The following is a 12170-nucleotide window of genomic DNA, read 5'->3' on the forward strand; positions in this document are numbered from 1 at the left end:
CTAAAGGGAGCATACAGAGAAAGAGAAAGTCCCATCAGTAAAGTAGGAGGCAAACCACTTGAGGACAGTGCCCTGAATCAAGTTCACTGAGGTCTAAAAGAATGAAAGACAACAGCAGGTCATTTGAGACTTTTAGAGGAGCAGATTCTGTGCTATTGCGAGCCCTGAAGCCTAATTGGAATTTATCCATGATGTTGTTATTGTCTAAATTGGAGAGGAGCTATATGAAGACCATTTTCCCCAGTTCTTTGGACGGTTATGGGAGCTTGGAGATGGGATGGAAATTGTTTAGTTCTGATTTGTGAAGGTTGGGCTTTTTGATGAGGTTGGACAATTCCATTTGCAAGACAGATATTTATAAAAAGGGAAATTATGGGACCTACAGAGTCTGATGCTTCCTTTAAAAAACATGTAGGAATAATCTCCAGGGGTGGACTTTGTGTAAGAGAGATTGCATCATGTATGTGGGACAGAGTCACAGGCTGAAAGTTATGAAGGATGGCAGAGCAGGCAGTGAAACATCAGATCATATGCAATCAGTTTTCATGGAGAAAAAGTCCTCACAGATGGCTGCGGTCGGGATGGGACAGGTAGCAGCAAAAGGGTTGAGAACTGAATCTATTGTGTGGAACAGAGCTTTGGAACTGTGGGAATTTCTGGAGATGATGATGGCGAAATATTTCGCTCTTGCAGCTTTTACAGTTTGCTGATAATTTGCCAGACAGTCTGTCAGTATCTCAAATCTGTGCAGTGTAAAGGATTAAGATGTAAAAGATCTGTTTGAATTTTAGCAATTATGTGCATATCCGTGTCAGTATCCATTGTGAGCATATCCAAAAAAACTTTAGTAAACATCAAGTTCAAGTTCTTCATTGTCACATAACAAATGACACACAGGTAAAAATGACAATCTCAGGCATGAAGACATGAAATAGTGCAGAAGCTAAAATAATGGAATAAAATCTATTATACATGAAATAAAATATAATCCTGTGGTAGATGTACAGTAATGATAAAATGAATAAACTCTAATGTAGACAGGTTATGCAGTGATGTAGTTTCTATCCATTATCTATAACTGCTCATCCTGCAGTGTCGCAGGAGTCTGGAGCCAATCCCAGTTGACACTGGGCGAGAGGCGGAGCACACCCTGGACACACAGCCAGATGTGTCTTATATATATATATATAAGTGTGTATGTCTATAAATGAAATGGCATAGAGTTTATAAACTGGTGTAAAATGAGATAATGGCAGTTATATATACTGTGAAATATATCCTTACATACAGTTACTGTCACATGTGTTGCTGAGATGGGTGTTTTTTTCCACTGTGTAATTTATTTTCAGCCTCAGGGGGGAGACATTGTCCAAATAAACAACCAGCTCTTATTGTTGAGGGGATCATACCTGACCGCATGTGGCTCTGTGTCTGAACGATGACATTTACCAGAGTGTAACACACCAATTAGACCCAAACACTCTTATTTGTCATTTGTGGGAAATTGGACCCTAAATGCCAAATGCATTTTTGTAATCAAAATGAACCATAATTGCTGTGTTCTTTTACACTTCTGCCCTCATTAGGTTTAGTACATGATATGGTAGATGTTTCCTCTGGCAAACAAATATTTCACTCACTCTTTTAGACACCCAGGTATACCAGTGGTTCCCAGTCTGGGGTCTGGGGAACACAAGAGGGCCTTTACAAAGCTCCAGGAGGTCCCAAGCAAAAGGGGGAGGAGTTTAATTTAAAGAGAGATAAAATGTAGGAAATGATGAAGACTGGTTTGCTAAAAGGTTTTACTGTTGTCATTGATTTCATCAATTGTTGGCAGTTATGAGACTTTCCGAGAATGAACTGAGATGACCGATTGCTGTCATTTTGAAAGTGGAATGTTTTCCAGTTTGGGGTCTCCGTTGTCATATCTTATGTTTTATAATGCACCAAACATTTTCATTGGTTGACAAGTCTGGACTGCAGGCAGGTTAGTTTAGCAGCTGCACTCCTTCACTACGGAGCCGTGCTGCTGGAATACGTGCAGAATGTGGTTTGGCATTGTGTGGCTGAAATGAGTAAGACCTTCCCTGACAAAGACGTCGCCTGTATCTGAGAAACATTATTCTTTTTAATTTTAGCACTATTTGCGAGCACAGTCTGTCACAGAGTGGTGAACCCCCTTATATTTACTTCAGAAAGTCTCAGCCTCTCTGGACGCTCTTTTTACAGCCAATCACGTTACTCACCTGTTGCCAGTTAACCTTATTATCTGTGAAATGTTCCACCAGCTGTTTTCTTTTAGCATTTCACAGCTTTTCCAGTCTTTTGTTGCCACTGTCCAGACTTTTCATTCATCATCCATGTAATCATCACATTAAAAAATACATTCATTAGTCATTTTTGCATTAGTTAATGTTAATTAAAATGAAACTGTAGCTGAACTAAACATGTTCTTTACAAGCTTCTATAGAAAAGACCACTAGTTAATATGAAGGTTAAGGCTACACAGGCATCTGTTTTAAAGCTGGAGTGAGATTTTACATGTAAATGAGTGTTAGTTACATTGCTGGGCTTGAATCACATAATCACAGTAAAATTGACTTCTGGCAATGAGTGTGCTATGAGTGAGCTTTTATTCTGGCGACTCCTGTATTCTAGTAAAAATTACAAATTGCTATCAAAGTCTTTCTCCTAGCAGTTCAGATTAATGGGTCTCCCCCAATTTGTGTTGTGTTGTATATAATATGACACTTTTGTATTATTCTATGAGCATAAGTTTGTTATTAGAAAGCGGGAACATAATGGCAAATGTCATGGATGCACTTTCTTGCTGTTACAGATTTAATTGCGTTCATGTGCTATAACGCTTGTGTGCGGGTTTGTGAGTGTGTGTGAATGTGTGTGATGTGGCTTTGCAGAGGGAGGAGAAGCGAAAAGAGACCCGACAGCCTTACAGCACTTTACACGGAGAAAATGAGAGGGTGAGGGAGAGAGGGGGTGGGAAATGAAATGTAGCAGCACTGGGAAGGGGCGCAGATGCCTGCTTTTGCACCCAGCCCCCCCCCCTCAACCTGGCTGAGCCAGATGTAGTTCACTGATGAGACATCAGCTCACTCAATAGGCAGCACTCACCTTTCTTTTCCACATGTGCTTGTGAGTGTGTGTGTGTCTTTGTGCATGTGCGAGAGAGAGAGTGAGAGAGACAGGGGGAGGGTGCTTCAGGTAGATGAAACACACATGCACTCACTTGACTTCAGCACACACATAAAACCACTAGAGCTCCACAGATGCGTGCACACTCACAGCCACAAAGGGCCCTTGTCCTAACAGGCAGCCGGCCTCTTCTGCTCAGTGACAGACAGGATGTTGGGAGCACTTTCATCGGTCCGAGGCTTTGATTCCTCTGCTGTTGCTCCTGTTTATTTTCTGCTCTGCCTCTTCACTCAGCCGTGCTTTTGAAATATTTCCCCCTGTGTCGGAGCCTGTCATTCGATCTAGACCGGAGGAGGAGAGAGTGGGGAGGCTGAAAAGGTGAGCTTGCTCCAGCACTTGCTCCTCCACCCACCTTATTCATCAGCCATCCATCCATCTGTTAATCCTTCCCGCCTTCATCCTTCCCTCCCTCTGTCACGCAGTTCATGATTTACCCTCCACCAACCCCATGTTCTTTCCCTTTCCCAATTTCATTCCTCCACAGGTTCTCAGGGATTTTTGTTAAGCAGGAGGGATTTGGTATGACTCACAGATTCCTGGGCAAGGATTCATGAGGTAACATCTGCTTCTAGATGCTGGGGGCGGCTCTCATCCCCTACCTGGCCAGAGCCCAGCACGGTATTCTGGCCTGAATGTATCTACCCACCTGCACGGCCAAGACGCCAGTGGTGAAAGTAGGCCTACCATTTTAGCTTTGCTCCCAGACAGGTGTCCTAACATAGCGAAACCTGAAAGTCACGTATCTCATTGTTTATTTTAGTTTAAAGGAACACTGAATTTAGTTTGAAGGATATAACCCTAAGTATTCTATTCAGTGAATAGTTGGGTTAGTGGCATTTTACTTTAGAAAAAACTATAGAATCATGCATTCTTGTCTGCACGTTGGTGTTTGGCCAATCATAGCTTCTGTCATGACCTGCGTGATGTCATCAGGAAGAAGGAAGAAGAATGCATCTATTTGGCTGTCTTGTGTTCAGCAAAAGCCTTAAAAAGATGAAATAATGACCGTGACCTTTCCTCAGAACAACAACACCACTCTGGATTTGCTTTGCTATGTTTCCAGTTGTGCACGGAGTAGCTCCCTGCGTTCCTATTGGTCAACGTTATCACAGGCATTGTGAAATATGCCCTACCAGGCAAGAGAAAGAACAGTCCACTATGATACGCTGCATGGGATAAAACCATCACTTCTTTCTATGAAAACTTTGACTTATTCCTCAGACATATAAAATCACCTAGAAAAACTAAATCTAAAATGACATATACGAATACATTAATAAATATAAATATATTAACTTTACATCCACTGAAAAATGAACTGCCATGACCTCCAATATATCTGAACACGTCAGCGAACTCAGGAACTTGGAGCGCTCAGAAAATTTCCACCTCTGAAGTTGCGAATACCACAAGAAGGGGGCGTTCACATGGACTCCTCTTGTGAACATAGTGAATTTGAAGGTAGCACACTGTCGGGCTGATACCGTGTGCTCTGAACCAGGCATGAGGCTAACAGTAAACCATCTTGGAATTATACATTAAAGACTTCCAAGTCGCAGTATCAGGAGGTTTCCCCTTCCTCCCATTCTGCAGACATTGCGTGAATGCAGCATAAAGCCCAAACATGATGCATCACTTTTAAAGATAGCTTTGGTCGTACCATGGCAGTCAAGCAAAAAGAGCCCCAACAGCAGTCTATGCACAGTGTTCATTGTTTGGTAGAAGGAGTTCACTGATCTGTGAATCTGTCAGATTCATAATGGCTTAATCAATAATCTTAGATGTCCTTGCCGTTGGTACAGGTGAGTCCAACCTTAATATTTGCAGTAGAATTAAGTGCTTAGATTCATCTGCCTGAATTGAATCAGCACAGCTGGTCAGATGAAAAAGTGCCAAGTGGCAGGGAGACGTTGGAGCAATTAGCTAATGCAACTGGACAGCCTTTTTGGGTCGAACCAAGTCTGCAGAAGATGAAGCCGTGATGATGATGCACTTTCTTGTCACATAGTGCTTAGTTTGTCTTCTGGCACAGCGCTCAGCTCCCTGACTGAGGAAGGGCAGCTGCAGACACACACACACACACCCGAGCATGGAGTCAACCTATTGATCATGTGCCTTTGCTTTGGTGAGACGTTCAGATCAAACACTATTGCAGGGGAAACCTAAGGCCGGCTTATGGAAATGAGGATCCTCGTTGACACTGAGTTCCTGTTCATCAAAAAGTCCTTAATCGTGGAGCATAACAGCGTATGCTGGTGCCTCTGGTTTAATATGTTGTTTCCACAGATGCATGACTCATCGTTTCTACAACAGGCTACTGTCTGCTTTTTGATCACCAGGTTGTTACAGTGAGATTCAATATGTCAAATAGAGAGAAGATGACAGAGCGCTTTAATGGTGAATTTGAGTAGTCAATTTCACCTCCAGATGGGTCTCATTACGGCAACAGACGTAGGTACAGAATACTGCACAACATCGGCTCAACAGTGGCAGCTAAATCACTTGGAGTCAGACAGGCTTTGATCTTGTCATTCATCTGCAGTGGCGTGGTTGTGGGTGTTCGCAGTGGGCTCATATCCTAATGGACTCTGGCGAGCGCCTGCCAGAGAGCAAGCCGGGAATGAATGAAGAGCGTCCATTAGACAAAATGGCCGTCGGTGAATTGCAGACACTCTGCATAAACGAGCAGGAGCTGGGCGGGAGCGGGAGCAGATGGATGGAGGGGTCTCGTAACCAACTAATAGTAATGGAAGCTGGCTGGCTCTCATTCACTGCTGCCCTGCCCTCAGCACGGCCAGTAAACAGCTCGCAGCAGGTTTTCAACGTAATGACTTGCAGGAAACTCGTACTGACGTTTGAGATTAACATTTGAAAAACTCACTTTTGGAGATTTTTGTGATTTGGAGGTCCATATGACCTCCATATATTAGCAGTATTATTTAGTATTCGGGGACTTTACATTGCACACTGAAACCACTCTGGGAGGCATACAGTCACCATGTGTGACATGAGGAAGTGAGAGGACTTTATCTGGGTCCCTATCTCTAATGAGGCAGACACAGTCTACATGGTGTTCCTCACCGACACTCCTTTATCTTGTCTCCACTCAAGCTTATCTTTGGCAATCCATTCAGATAAGACAGATACTAATGATAGTGGAGACCCGGAGACCACGAGGCAAGTATTTTTATTGGAACTGAACAATGGAAAAACACTGCATATTATCCACCGCAGTGTACCCAGGCAGTGAGTATTTACCTGTTTATTTGTATCAACAAGACACATATCAGGTCTGCTCAAAGCCACAATGCAGACTCTCTGGCTAAAAGAGAAAGCTGGAGGGGGAAAACAGAAATGGGAGAGGCTCCACGGGGCATTGAACTATCTGACATTCCAGTTAAATGCACAGGGATAAAACCAGGTGTGAAACCACCTCTCCTGTTTAGACTTGACGCCACAAAGCAGAGGGCCATCTGGCAAACTGTCAGACAGCTAAACACAGTCTGCCGCAGCTCTTCTACCTCAACTTTCTTGAGAAAGTGGGGCTGCAAATGAAGAGATATAATGTGAGCATGCAGCATGGAGACAGACCATAGACATACACAGTATTTTCAGTATGTAAGCAGCAAAACCAGCTCTGCTGTGGTTGTATCAATGAATTAAACACATCTGCAATGAAGAAGTGCAGCAAACAACATGCAACATGTAACACAAAACAATGTAATATTGTGAACGACAGACTGTACGTTTTTGGGAAACCAATCAACTTTGAATGAACCGTCTAGGAGATGGTCTAATATCTCCACATTTGAATTGTGCAGAAACACCAAATTGAAAAAGCAATTTTCTTATGCAAATGCACCGAGCCACTATAGACATTTCATGTGTGGCAGTTCAACAAGGACCTGATGAAATTCCTGCGGGTCCTCAGACACATAAGCAAATGTAAATGCCTGCCCTTATGGCAAGAATAATAAAGGCAGAAGAAAAAACATCTGACGATCATCTCTTGCTGCAACGTCATAAGTATGAAAAATGTTCAATCCAGACAAAAGCTAATCAGGCTGTAATCTCACTGCTCTGCTTCATACAACTGAGGACGGCTGTTAGCATGCCCTGTATATTCACGCTTTTGTTGGCATGCCTCGACCTCCCTGCTCCTCTTTGTATAGAGCTTTCACACACAAACTCTGTGTGTGTGACACCTGACGACATGCTCAGCCAGACTGTTGGCAGAGGCCATAATTACTGAATATTTCACGTTATTTCAATATTTATTTTTATTTTGAGTCTGGTTGTTAAACAGGTTTCCCATATTTGCGATGCTTTACACATACATTCAGCATGACAGACAATACAGATAGTGATCTAAACTCTTTCTGTCTCCTTGTTAAATCCTCAACAAATCAAGCGTTTATTGCATGTTCAAGCAGGAAGACAATTATCAGCATCGCTCTGGGGCTACACCTCTCAGGTATTATGCAGAGATTTAATTTGTTTGCAAGCTTTGCTGTCATTCTTTCTGGCTTACCTGTTTCATCTCTGTGCTGTGGTAAGCTGCTGTGCTGCTTCACCACTCCACCACCACACTGCCACAGGTGCCAAGTGCCTATCCATGGCTCCTTTGCGGGGGATCTCTGTGTGGCTGCTATTTAAAGGATTGTGCACCTATGAATCAATCTAAATGGCAGAGTCAATATCAAGTTATTTTTATTGAATTAAGCTTCTGCATTATTGTTATTCATTTGTGGTATCTGTCCTGATTGAGCTTTAACTTTGCATTAGGTTAATGGTTAATTATCTTTGTGAATCAGAAGAACAGGGTTTATGATGATAAACCTGGGTATGATATAACATTAAAATCATTAAAGATCAGGCTAAGGTGTGACGCACTGTCTGTGAACCACTGGCTTACACCAGTATGAAAGGGGTGATAGATTAAAGGAAACCAGGTCCAGTGTTGGATTCAGGCTATTTTGTCATCTCACTGGAGGGGTCCTGGAGCCTCCAGGGGTCTTTCATTGGGTTACTGTGGTCACAATACATTTTTTTTGTTCATTTTTGACAAGTAACACGTACTGAAATAAAGTTATAGTATTTCCTTTCAGTGAATTAAAGTGACTTTCCCTTAAAAATGGTGTCCGGTCTGTTTTTCGTCATTCACTGTAAATGCTATACATGTATGTAAATGTAATAATGATAACAGCTGGTTGTAGTTTGTTAGTTTAGGGACTTAAAAATAAAACACATGCAGGAGGACTTCAGGGTATGCTCAGTGCAAATCCAGACAGGGGGCAAGCCAAACTTTCAAAAAACATGTGCGTGTTGCTAAGGAACCTTAACGTTTTGGGGACAAATATCCAAACAGCAAACACTGCCATAATGGCTCGTATTTCAAAAGGTAAGCGCATCACCGGATGAGTTCGTCTGCAGCTCGGCCTGCCACCCAGAGAGACAGCAGAGAGAGAGAGAGAGAGAGAGAGGGCAGGCTGTGCTGGAGGAAATCGGACACTATGACTGTGGTCGGAGGCAGATACAGTAGATGCCAGGCAGGCGAGGCTCGCTCTTCTGTTCTCATGCTGATACCTGATAAAGGGGACTGGGCCTGTCCTCTGGATAAACAAAAGAGCTGCAGCAGCCTTGGCTGATAATGCTGGAATGTCTCAGCGTGCTGCGTGTGTGTACTTTGTGTGTCTGTGTGCTGCTTTGTTGGGCAATGCTAAGTGGGAGTGTGCCTGCACGTTGCATATAAGAGCGATGTAAAACACACTGAGCGCAGGAAATGAGCAGACACTATCTGGATAAAGGATGTTGAAACAGAGCACAAACTCGAATGTCGAGATAATGAATAACTTCAGCAGGGGCGGTGCATTATTTATGTGGCACGCACTGTGAGCTATCACTTACATGACTGGAGCACAAGCCCAGAGGTTGGATTGGTTTTCGATACTGCACAGTGATTCTCTGACTGATGCAGTGATACAACAGGGGCGCAGCAGTGCAGCTGCTTCCCCGCGAAGTGCAGCCCGTGGGCTTTGCATACAATTTGGCTGCTAATGTTGCATCTTGGGTTACACCTCTTTCTTTCCAGTGACACACGTCCGAGCGCAGAGTCAACTCTTTCCAGCTGCGACGGGTTCTTCTGTGTAAGCCATCAACATAAGTATAACTTATCAAAATAGATTATAATAAAAGGCTGCATCTGCATCCATCACCGTCATAACTGTGAGAAGGACAGATTGACTGCTGCAGGCCAAGACCAGTATGACACCACAGAGAGCCAGTATTTCATGCTGATATGTGACATTTTCAAATTTGAGCCTTCTCTTGCCAAATGTCATTTAAAATAGGCCCACTATTCTTGCTCAGACTGTAAAAATGTGCCGTCGCTCTTAACTTATTAATATAGTCTGTCTTCATTTGTGTTTTAACGAGTGTAAAATTCACATGCGTGGCAAAAGGAAAAGGGTTTCTCGCACACCTTCTCCGGTCAGACAGTAGATCCCCTCTGAGGGACTGTAGGCTGATGTCTCTGCTCCCCGGCTCCTCTGCTGTAACTGCATCTGCCCACACTTTGAGCCACAAAGGAGGCTATGAAATGTCAAATACTTGTTAAAGCTTGTTTACTTTCTGGGGCTTTTGTGTTGAAATATTTGTGGGAGGAGGAGGGCTGTCAGGAGATAACTGGAAATAGGGGGACATGATCGTTCATGTGCTCTGGTAAGTTTCACATTATGAAAGATGTTTTAATAATGGTGTTCTGTGTCAACAGACGAAGGCGACCGAACACACAGCCGTGTTTGCTGTTTGTCTCAAGGATTTTTCCTGATTGAGATTTTGAACACTAAAAATGCCACCTGCCCCGACAAGTTTTTGCACACTACATTTGTCAGCATTTCTTCTCGTAAAAGCAACTCACTTATTTAATTGTCCCTAATTTTTTATTTTTTTTGATTCATCGATTTTCTGGGGGATTGTGGCTGAGAGCACTACAAAACACAGCTGTCACCACATGCCAGGTCTCTAAAAAATGTTCTTATTAAGAGACAAGATAAAAACATCGAATTAAACCAACAACACTCTTCACATTCAGCCTCGTCATCATTTGTTGCATGAACTGATTTTTTTTGGCTCTTGGGGACAGTGGAACAAGCTGTAAATTCAACACTGACATATCAATTTATCAAGTTGTTGTGGTGAACCAGGGACGGATTTAACATTTTTCTAGCTCAGGGGTCACAGAGGGGCCATACTTTACAAAGTGTGGTACTATCCGGAGGTCTGGGGCTCCTCCCCAGGAAAATTTTAGTTTTAGACCCTTCCTTTCCTGCATTCTTCTGATGTTTTATACATCAATAACCAAAAAACCTACCTGGCAGCAAGTCAAGTTGAGGCGGAACTGCCTTTGAAAAGGTGAACACAAAATTCAGGCACCAGACAACAATGTTATTCATTCATATAGTATTTATTATTTCAAAATTCAGTCAGTGAAGAGTCCCTGTGGCCCCGCCGCTGGATCCTCCCATGCGTTGGACGTGTTAGCAAACAACAGCTCCTGAGGGAAATAACTGCTGGTCCTTTAGCTGCTCACTTCGGATGTCACCAGCTGGTCACTAACACTTTCTGTCTGCTGTCCGGTGCTGGAAAGATCGTGAAAACAGAAAACCAAAACAATGAGCTCAAAGTGGCTAAAGCGCTGGGGCGGCGTTTACAGCGGTGATCTGTGAGCGAAGTATTTCACATCACACAGTCATTTGACGTATTGTGCGAAATGTTAAAAAGCTGCTTTAAGCAAACGAGGAAAATAACATGTCTTTGGTCTAACACTTTCGCTCAACAGGGACGTTCATTTGTATCTCTGTGTAGGCCTGTTATGCTGTAATTAGTGTGTTGACAAGGAAATGCCACTGAATTTTTGTATCCCAAAACACACACACACAGACACTGTTTTAATTTATACTCATTACTGTTTACCCAAATCACAAACAAAGGCAGAGCTGCTTTTCCAACATACAACTGCATTAAGAATCATTTATAATATATAATAACATGCAGTGGAAATGTTTTTTTGAGTTTGGGTGTACTCTTGCTCAAACTAGTCATTACTGCTATAAAATGAAGCTCATTTCAATGCGGGAGCCAATGATAATGTTATTTAAAGCCACAAAGTCGGCCTGCCATGCACTTTCAGCGGCTTCCAGGCCTGATGACATTACAGATTATGTCATTTGTTGACCTGACAGATTATTCGCGTTTGAACAGCGTTGAGCGGACTGTCGCTGTCCAGAGGAAGAGCATGTGAGGAGCGTGTTCTCCTGACAGATGTGATCCTCGGCCCGTGTGTGTGAAGAACATGAAAAAGCGCTGACAAGCTGCGTGATTTTTCCAATCGGGACGCGGTTGTTTATTTGGGCTAGCTCAGCTGTCAGAGCCGAGGCCTACTCGAGCAAATTTCTGCAAATATCCTCTCTAGCAACTGTGCATAACCAAGCCTGTCATTTTCCCAGGAATAGAAGGGTAGTTAAAATTACAGCTTTTGAGGAGTGGAAATTTACGCACTGTCTGTTCTTAAATAGGAGCTCTAACAAAATAGCCATATGGTAACATTTACAGATTCAAACATGGGGAGTTTTACGGTATAAGGGGAATCTTTAATGATATATAACAACGCGTGAGTTGAGCATCCGCCTGTTCAGCTGTTCAGTTCAGTTTTATATGCGTTTTCCAACACTGAGATAGCTTTATGTTGGGTGTAAACAGAAGTCATACCTTCTGAAGTTAAAACTCCAGATCAGATCAAAGATTGGGAAAGGTTTAGAGGGAGGGATTTAAACTGTGGGCCAGGGTATAATAGGTTAATTATGCCAGTAAATGGCATCACAGTGATATTGAAAAGACAGATGATGATTTAGTGTGAGCTTAAAGGATTGTGTGCTTTATGCTTTGTCTGTTACGAA

The sequence above is a fragment of the Chelmon rostratus genome, chromosome 10, assembly GCF_017976325.1.
Source record: "Chelmon rostratus isolate fCheRos1 chromosome 10, fCheRos1.pri, whole genome shotgun sequence".
NCBI classification, from domain to species: Eukaryota; Metazoa; Chordata; class Actinopteri; order Chaetodontiformes; family Chaetodontidae; genus Chelmon; species Chelmon rostratus.